The following is a 10,462-nucleotide window of genomic DNA, read 5'->3' as shown; positions in this document are numbered from 1 at the left end:
AGTACTTAGAACCTGATCTGCTGATTGCTCATGAACCACAAACTGCAAATATTCACAATCTGCATTGCACTGGCTAGTTGCACAAGACATATGGTATTGTTTCTCTTCCCGGAATGGCTGACATATGCAACTAACCAACAAAGAGCAAACTGTATATTTTACAATCAAACCAACCATTTTAAATGAATATTTAAGTTTAAGATTTGGGCTAGTAAACCTCAAGCACTAGAATGCTCATGGAAAGAGATCACAAAAAAGTAACCAATACACTTAGATTGGGGTGGACAAACTACGGCCTGTGAGCTGCTTCCGGCCCATCAGATGTTTTTATCTGGCCCTCGAGTTCCCGCCTGGGAGCAGGGTTGGAGGCTTCCCAGCCCCAACTCACAATTCCCTTGATGAGCACCATCTTCCGGCACACAGAACCACACTGCGCAGGTGCGATTTCACCGTGCTGTTTCCGGGATTGGAACCCTGCCCCTACATCCATGCGGCAGCACGCCCAATCCCCTCCCGGTCTCCTACGGCCCCCCTCAAGAGGCTCAAAACCGCCCAGGGGCCACACCCGTCCCAGCTAGGGTGCCTCTGCCAGTGATGGTGCCTGGTACGGCCGCCTTGGTGTCACTGCCAGCAGGACCCTTAGGAGTCCCCAGTACTGCCCCTGTAGAACCCCCCCCCCCATGCCCCATGAGTCCCCGCTCGCCCCACCTCAGTAACATCCCTTATATAGCCCCCCCCATGCTACACCCCATAGAGTCCTTCTCTCCCACCAGGCATTCATGGCCCACCATACAATTTCCATACCCAGATGCGGCCCTCAGGCCAAAAAGTTTGCCCACCCCGACTTAGATCAAAAGTCACTTCAGAAGTGAAACAAATACTCAGGTCTAATTTTTTCCTACTATTCACTCAACCCTCATGTGTAGTAAGTAATTTCTAAACCAGATAATATGCTTGACCCTGATCCAAAGCTTACTAAAGTCAATGGAAGTCTTTCAATATATTTTAGTGGCTCAGTCCTCAGTGTTGGGGGTGGGGGAGGATGGCAAGAAAGTTCAGCTTCACTGATTTTAATGGTTATAAAAAAAACCCCAAAACACCTTTGATCAATAGGCAAGAAATGCCACAATAAGCAGTGTTCTTGTGGATCAAACTGTCAATCGATGAGACTAAGTGAAAAGAAAACTGGAGACTATTTGGGCATTTTTTCCTTTTCATAATAGTGAGTTTGGGTCATTCCTCTTTTATGTGTGTCTATTCCTCTGCAATGGTTTGCCTGGAGCTGCTGCTGGCAGAGCCAAGATGGATCACTGACTTTATTCTTCCTCCAAAGTCGCTGGCTTGCCTAGTTCAGCAATGCATTTTTCAGACTAAGCACCCCCCCCCTTTTTTTTTTCCTTCCCCAGACACAGAATGTAAAATTCTGGTCTCAGCTACACCCATTTAAATCTGGAACACCACTATGGGTTTACCCTGGTGACAGTGAGCTCAGAATCTGACCCAGCGTATGTGCATACTTAAAGCTAGAGTTTTCCCTTTTGGGAGAATTTTCTAAAGTTCATTTAGTACCGATTAAAGGGTCCTGATTCACAGCCCAGGGGACTGAAATCCTCTTTATCCAGAGAATGGGTACAGCATGGGACGCAGCAACACAAGCTTCCCTATGCTGCCCCACCAATAAGCCTGACCTAGAAAGACAAGACGGTTCAGGACTCCATACCTATTCAATCCTTGATCTCTCTGCTGACAAGGTTACCGCCAAGGGTGGTCATGGGTTTTCTGATGTGGAGACTTATTTGCTGTTAGCTAGATGGAGATCATCAACTCATTCCATGCAGCCTCAAAAGCCACTAGTTAGATGCTAACACCCTTTCACTGCTAACATAGGCAAGAAGTGTTCCATATCTCATTACCCATCTCAGGAGCCATCTAGGCCAAACACAATTTTAAGACAACTCATTAAAGAGACACACAAAACTTAGCCAACTCCCATCCCTGATCCACAATCTTTATAATATTCTTCAGTCCTGTGGTTCTTCGTTTGCATCTGTCCTTTGACTTCCATAATACTTAGCTCTCGTGTTTATTTTTTAATTTATTGCATGAGATGCATTAGCTGCAACCTCTAGCTTCATGTGCAAAGTTATTACACACTGAAACACAGGTAGATCATGTCAACTAGAGGGAGCTCAAGAACCAACCCCATGGGAAAACTCAAATTCAGCTCCTCCCCTATGATGGCTTCAGACCCCCAACCAAGGCATCATTCAAGTAGATGGGTCTCATGATGCACCGGAAGATCCACCAATTAGGGACTAACAGGAAAATATGTTCCACCAAGAACACACTTCCTCCCAACCCCAGATAAACATCTACCATCAAATTCTATTCCCGCTGAAGCCAATGACAAAAATCCCATTGACTTCAGCTGGAGCAAGACACCACCATTTGGAACCATCAAGCACTCATTGGTTGGTCTCAACTGTTGGGATAAGACACAGGAAGAGGTGGTTTCTTATATACTCACTTTAATTTCTTGAAAAAAGAAAAGGAGTACTTGTGGCACCTTAGAGACTAATCAATTTATTTGAGCATGAGCTTTCGTGAGCTATAGCTCACTTCATCGGATGTAGCTCACGAAAGCTCATGCTCAAATAAATTGGTTAGTCTCTAAGGTGCCACAAGTACTCCTTTTCTTTTTGCGAATACAGACTAACACGGCTGTTACTCTGAAACCTTTAATTTCTTGGGGCTTATGCATCTTAGCCTCCAGGGCTTCGTGTGGGTCTACACTGACTCACCCTTAGTCATCTGTAAAATACTCAGCAAGAAATAGGAGAAAGTTAGAGCTTTAAAAAAATCCTTATCTTTCGAGCAGGAGCAGCCCAATTGCTGCAGTTACAATCATACCGAGAGATATGCCACAAGGTTTCCTATTCCGCATAGTATTTATCTGAAATTCAAAATGACAGCATCCCTATGCAACACCAATGCCTCTCCAGAGTTCAAGAAGTTTTTTAGGTCCCCTATTGACCTGGCTTATAAAGCTCTTAATAAATTAAAGCCTCAGTGGATGTTGGCTTAAAAATATAAAGTTGCTACAATTTTCTCTCTCCTCTGAAAAGGCAAGAATTGTTCTGCTTAGCTAGCAACAATTTCTGCATACTAGGGTTGCTGTTCTTGACCTTAATAGTGATGCTGGGAATTGAATCACAATGGCTAACGCATTTTAGTAAATCTTGGCATGCTATGTCACACCTCATCAGCAAACACCCCACTTTTATTATGTGCATTCTGCAAAAATAATCATTCTTCATTGCTTTCTGGATTAAATCCCCATATCATGTAGATTCTGGAAACACTGCTTTCAGACACTTTGGCTGAGATTTTCAAAGATGCCTGGGGGACACAGACATCCAATTCCCAATAATCTCAGCCATCGTGCAAAAGATATTAGAGTCAACTGGGTCCCAAACTGGGAAATATAAGAATCATCTTTTCCTCCATAAAATAACTACAAGAAAGCAGAGACCTCTTCTCAGCTTGTGCATTAAAGAGTTACTAAACAACTGAGAATTTCCTAACATTTGAGCATATAAAGTTGCTTTTGTAAAAGAATAATTTAGTGGCCTCAAACAGAACTTTGTGTGGATTTAATTATGAGCAAAACTGGGCAGCTCTGGCCATAGCAAGGATTAAAAATGATTTTCCAGGAGACAAAGAATTATGGGTATTCTGAACCCTATATTTACTTTGTGATTCTAGCACAAATGAGCCATATACTTAAAACAGATACTTCTATCTACATCAAGGGCAATACGCTACTCACATATGGCACAAAGATCAGAATCAGATACAGACAGCACCATCTGCTGATCTCTTGACTGTAATTAACCGTGTATATCCAGAATGTCACAAATAAGGAAACATCTGCACTATAGTGTGTAGTTAGGCTTAAAATTACAGCAATAAACCTCACACAATGCGCAATCTGAAGACAACAGCAAGAAATGTAGAAGCTACTTTGCAGCTTCTCTCTGGTGCAAACATTTACTGCAGTATAAATGTTGCTCTCTCTTCCAAAGCACCATAAAGTAGATATTCCAACAAGCAGCTCTGTTGCCCTCTGGTGGGGTGATACTCTTGCATTGCTACATAGGACTCCACAAAGCACTCTTAAGACTGATAAGGCACCCACTGCACAGTGACTGGGGATTTCTGCTCTGTGAATATCATCTTGCAAGCAAACATTAGAATAGCACTTGTGCTCAATCCTTAGGGCTGTTTTGCAGGACGATCTTCTTTCTGACCCACACAATGCTAAATGCCTCATCGTTTTGGTTTAGACAGTGGCAACTTTATGGACCCAGCCAGGTCAAAAAGCACAGAAGTAAGGAGAAATTAAAGAAAAACCAAAGACATTACAAGGAATTGTTTTAAAGCATTAGCACGAACAAGACAGGTGAATTACATAGGCTGGTCACCAGAAAATCTTTAACCCAAGAACAGCATGGCTATAGTCAGCACCTCGTTCAATTTACAGACATTACAGCTTATTCCTTTTGGTCAGGGCCAAATGGGCAGACACACTGACCTACCTTCTCACAGATCAAGTATGTTGGTGAGGTGTGTAAAAAGCTGGCGTGGCACTGTCTAGGCTATCTGTTCTGCAACTGCAGCACTTTGCATAATCACTAGATTCCTTTCCACTGTGTGCTAGAAATGATCTTTGCATTAAACGTTAAGTGATTTATTTCCTCCATTCCTCTATATTAAGGAGATTCCTATGATTACTTATGAAGCCACAGTTGTGTGACATCACAACTAATCAATGTCACAAGTGGACTCTCTCCAATTTGTCCACATCTTTCCTAAAATCTGGCACCCAGAATTGGAGACAATACTCCAGACAAGGCTTCCCCAGTGCCAAGTAGAGCAGGACAATTAACTCTTGTGTCTTAAATACAACACAACACACCCCAGAATTAAATTAGCCTTTCTCGTAACTGCATCATATTGTGATCCCCCAAGTCCTTTTCAGCAGTACTACTGCCTAGCCAGTTATTCCCCATCTTGTAGATGTGCATTTTATTTTTTTCCTTCCTAAGTGTAGTACATTGCACTTGTGCTTATGGAATTTCATCTGGTTGATTTCAGAACAAGTCTCCAATTTCTCAAGGTTGTTCTGAATTCTAATCCTGTCCTCCAAAGTGCTTGCAACCACTACTAGCTTGGTGGCCTCTACAAATCTCATAAGCATACTCTCCGCTCCATTTTCCTAGTAATTGAAAATACGGAATAAGTACAAGCCCCAGCACTGACCCCTGCAGGGCCCCACTGGACTGCCACCCTCCATCCCCAGTTTGACAGCAAACTCTTGATAACTACTCTTTTAAGTATGTTTTTTTAACCAATTGTGCGCCCACTTTATAGGAATTTCATCTAGACCACATTTTCCTAGTTTGCTCATGAGAATGTCATGTAGGATTGTGTCAAAAGCCTTACTAAAATCAAGATACATCGCCTGTATCACTTCCCCACTATTCACTAGGCCAGTAACATTGTCAAAGGAGGAAATTAGGTTGGGTTGACATGATGCATCTTTGACAAATCCATGCTGGCTATTCCTTATAACCCTATTATCCTCTAAGTGCCTACAAACCGATTGTTTAATAATTTGCTCTGGTATGTACCCAGGTTTTAAAGTTAGGCTGGCTGGTCTATAATTCCCCAGGTCTTCTTTATTCTCCAGGTCATCTTTATTCTCCATTTTTAAAGATAGATATGTTTGCCCTTCTCCAGGCCTCTGGGACCTCACCTGTCCTCCATGAGTTCTTGAACATAATTACTAAGGGTTCTAAGATTCGTTCAGCTAGCTCTTTAAGTGCCCTAGATGAATTTCACCAAGCACTCCTGACTTGAATACATCTAACTTATCTAAATATTCTTTAACCTGTTCTTTCCCTATTGTGGCTTGTGTTCCTACCCCCTTGTTAATATTGCATTGAGTAGGGGCCATCATTAACCTTTTTAGTGAAGACTGAAGCAAAATAAGTGTTAAACACCTCAGCCTTCTTGATATCATTATTAGCTGTCCTTCCCCTCTACATAGAGGGCATACACTTTCTTTCATCTTTCTCTTGGTCCGAATGTATTAAGACAATAAGAGATTCTTTAATGTACCTTGCTAGATCTAACTCATTTTGTCCCTATATGCTTGTGCCATTCATTTGTACTCCTCCTTAGCAATCTATCCTGTTTCTACTTTTTGTAGGATTCCTTTTTGATTTTCAGGTCATTAAAGAGCTCCTGATGGGAGTCATAGTGGCTTCTTACTGTTACTTTCTCTATTTTGTATCAGCAGTTGTGCCTTTAATATGGTCTCATTGAGAAATGACCAGCTCTCCTGACCTCCTTTATCCCTTATATTTTGTTCCCATAGGACTCTACTTAGTAGCTAAGTTTGTTAAAGGCTGGGGTTTCTTGTCAAGCCAAATAATTTTGCCTCAGTTTGACAATGAACTCCATTGTCCTGAGCTACCACAGTATTTTATAGGAGTTGTCATTCAGCTGATACCCAGCCTCATTCTTCCCAATAGGCCAGCTCCCCAGCCAGACAACGTCTCCCATGCCAGTTCAGCCAAGGGGAGGCTGTGATGCATCATGGGAGAAAAGTCTGGCCAGGGACTCTGGCCCATAGGATTATAGGGCTTCCAGTAGGCACCACACTTGAAGGGGACATACATTAATGCCAAACTGACCCCAAAATGACAGGTTTCAGAGTAGCAGCCGTGTTAGTCTGTATTCGCAAAAAGAAAAAGGAGTACTTGGGGCACCTTAGAGACTAACCAATTTATTTGAGCATAAGCTTTCGTGAGCTACAGCTCACTTCATCGGATGCATAAAGTGGAAAGTACAGTGAGGAGATTTGATATATACATACAGACCATGAAAAAAATATATATTGTAAGGAGAGCGATCACTTAAGATGAGCTATTACCAGCAGGAGAGTGGGGTGGAGGGAGAAAACCTTTTGAAGTGATAATCAAGGTGGGCCATTTCCAGCACATTTCCAGGAGTTAACAAGAACGTTTGAGGAACAGGGGGGGAGATAAACAAGGGGAAAGAGTTTCACTTAGTATAATGACTCAACCACTCCCAGTCTCTATTCAAGCCTAAGTTAATTGTATCCAATTCGCAAATTAATTCCAATTCAGCAGTCTCTCGTTGGAATCTGTTTTCGAAGTTTTTTTTGTTGAAGGATACTCACTTTGAGATCAGAAATCGAGTGACCAGAGAGATTGAAGTGTTCTCCGACTGGTTTATGAATGTTATAATTCTTGACATCTGATTTGTGTCCATTTATTCTTTTATGTAGAGACTGTCCAGTTTGCCCAATGTACATGGCAGAGGGGCATTGCTGGCACATGATGGCATATATCACATTGGTAGATGTACAGGTGAAAGAGCCTTTGAAAAACCAAAATGGTTTCATTTTGGGTCGAGACAAGACAAAGTACGCTGATTTTCTCTAATAGAGAAATCAGTTTTCCCAGGAAAAAAATTTTCATTTGGTGGAAAACACATTTCCCACAGAAAAAAAAACATTGATGGAAAATTTCCAACCGGCTCTCGCTGGGAAGAAGGCTTATGGAAAACAAGGGAGGAAAAAACTGAAATACAACAATTAAAATTGTACATAAAACCTAGTCTGAGACCCATCTTGCTTTCAGAGATGCAAGAAAGATAAATGACATTAACAAGCTAATCTCCTTGTCCTTGGTGGAAAAGTTGAGCTAGAAAAAATTAGAAGAGTCAAATATCAGACCACTAGCTGAGAAGTGGGCAGAAGGCATTAGTTTGAGCATCTGTCTCAGTTTCTAAACACAGGCTCAGTTTAATATTTGTAACTCATAAAAGCGTAACAAGTTACAGCCCTGTTTATGTGCAGTTATTTCAAAGTGACATAAATTCTCAACACGATCCAGTCTTTTACCATGATACTGTGTCCAGGTTTACATTATGAGTCAGAGGCCTAAACATCTTGGAAGAGTCTATGTTTTGGGAAACCTGTTACAGATTCATGGATAGATTGAGGGCAGTAAGAAAAATATTGTGACGTGTATTCCATTAAAACGTTTTCCTCCATGTTATATAATGTAAGGCATTTTTAATGGATTTTTCCTCTCTTGCCCAATGCATCTGAGCTATTTCTAGGATGCCTGCCACCTTGGTGTCTACACATTTAGAATAACTTTATGGTCTGTGTTTCTCTTCCAGCTTTAGTCACATCCTTCTTTACATCTGAAAGTGTACACACACTGCCATCGAAAGATTGAGGTGTCCAACAAGGCAACCCTAGATAGACCAGGAGGGAGAGGTTAAAGCATGAAGTCTGGGCATATCCAGAACTTGAAGCATCTCCACCAACATGAGAAACTTTACTTAGTGACTGCGAGAACTTGAGCCATTTACTTCTATAGAACTTACACAACTTTTTGTAAAGTATACAGCCCTTAGGATTTCACTGATAACTTTGCAAAATATGAACTGAATGGAAACCGATGCAGTGTGTTTTCCTGAGTTTGCAAACAGCTCCAGTAGCTCTGTTGATTCTCCAGCTTCCCCCAAGCAGCCAAAAAGTGAAATTAGCAACACTCCAAAGTTTCACTGCTGCTATTCAGGACCTCATAGGCAATAGTAATGCTATCAAGAATCAAGTCAATGTCACGCTGCTTGAGAAAGCTACATGTAGGAGCAGACATGAGCACTAGGGTTATTCCCAGAAAAGCTCTCTCTCTCCCTCCGCCCCCACTCCATCATTCCCCCACCAACCCAAATATTTTACACTTCCATCTTACCTCAGCAGGCAGGAGACTGGGAAGGGTAGAGTAGCAAAGACCAGCCCCCTTCACAGCAGCCCATACGTTCTGCAAAAGGGCAATACATAGCAGCTAGAAGGTTCCAAAGGGGAAAGGAGGAACAGAATGCATCTTCCCCCTTCCAGCAGCTAGAGGGTGGTGGAACTTCCAAGTTCTATCGTACACCTACAAGCCAGAGGTTGCTACAATACATGGAAATCCCCAAGCAGCTTCAAGGATAGAAAGTTGCTAAAAATCCCAGCACTATATGCAATCCCCACAACTGAAGATGGCAGGCTTCTAAGAGGTTGCCCCTAGAATTCTTTGGTACCTCCTGTTTTTCATCTATACCTCCAGCTGGTAGGCTCTAATAAATTGTTCGATACAATTTTCAAGTCCTGTTTATAAATGCCAGAGGTTCGTCCCATTGTTTTTCTAAACTTTAGTTATTTCCAGAGTTGGACGACTATAAACCGCTGAAGATAATTGTCCAAAATCTATGTAAATGACAACTTAAGCCTAGTGGCAAAGGTTAGTTTACAAGCATAACAAAAGCGTTACCATAATACAAATCATAGTTCTATTAAATAACCTTAAATGTAAATATAAAGTCATTTTATGGGGGGGGGGAATTTCTACTTAGATACTTTAAAAGGACAATTTAATAAGATTCTTGCAATTTTAATCTTGACTATGTAAGCACAGTGCAACTCTGAAAGACGAAAGCACAAAGCATGTAAGGGCTGGGGTTTGCTGGTTACTGTTCTGTAGCCAATACTGGCCAGTCCTGTCTCCTCTTTGGGAAAATAGGGCTTCTTGACCCTTTTTTCTTTAAAAATTGACACTTTCATCATCTGGTAGAAAAAAGTTTTTCTTCAAAAGAAAGTACTAAACTTCTGGCTGTTTCCTCTAATGTCAAGCACTAAAGTGGGTTTTTGAAAGATCTGTGTGATAAGCCTGGATGACAGAAAAGCATTCCAGACTGCCGTCATTAATCAAGAGATATCCCTGCATCCAGATGAAGCAATAAAGCCTTCTACATTTCCCCAAAACATCATCAGAACAAAGTACTGTTTCCTATATTCTACAAACGTCAAAATGTTTGAATGACCATAAACAAACAGTTAATTCAATGTATGTGTTCAGTGCCAAAATTTTACTAGCTTTTCTTCCATTAGAGACACAACTTTTCTGGATGGCCGTCATCCAACCAAACACTAGCCAAATGGTGTGCACTCTAAGAGAACAATTCTAATTCCAGTGGGTATTGATTTAGAGGCTAAATTTCTGCTTTGTGTTCTCTAGTTTATTTTAGATAAAAGCATGCAAAATTATACCAATATTATCCTTCTGGACAATTCCCACTTGTGGACTTCACTTGAAAATGTTCTACTAATGAAAAATTACAAATCTGAGCCTGAAATACTACACAATTACCATATGCCTTTGTACAAATAAATATATCTGGATCCAGTAGGATTTTGGCAGATATTACTTACCAAAATAGGTTTTGTTTCACACGAACAGGACCTTGCAGGTAAAAAAGTGTTTCTCATTAATTTCCTATACCATTTAAGGACAAACTACTTTAAGTTTGTCAG

Source organism: Natator depressus, chromosome 10, assembly GCF_965152275.1.
Source record: "Natator depressus isolate rNatDep1 chromosome 10, rNatDep2.hap1, whole genome shotgun sequence".
NCBI classification, from domain to species: Eukaryota; Metazoa; Chordata; order Testudines; family Cheloniidae; genus Natator; species Natator depressus.
This window is presented reverse-complemented; position numbering follows the sequence as displayed.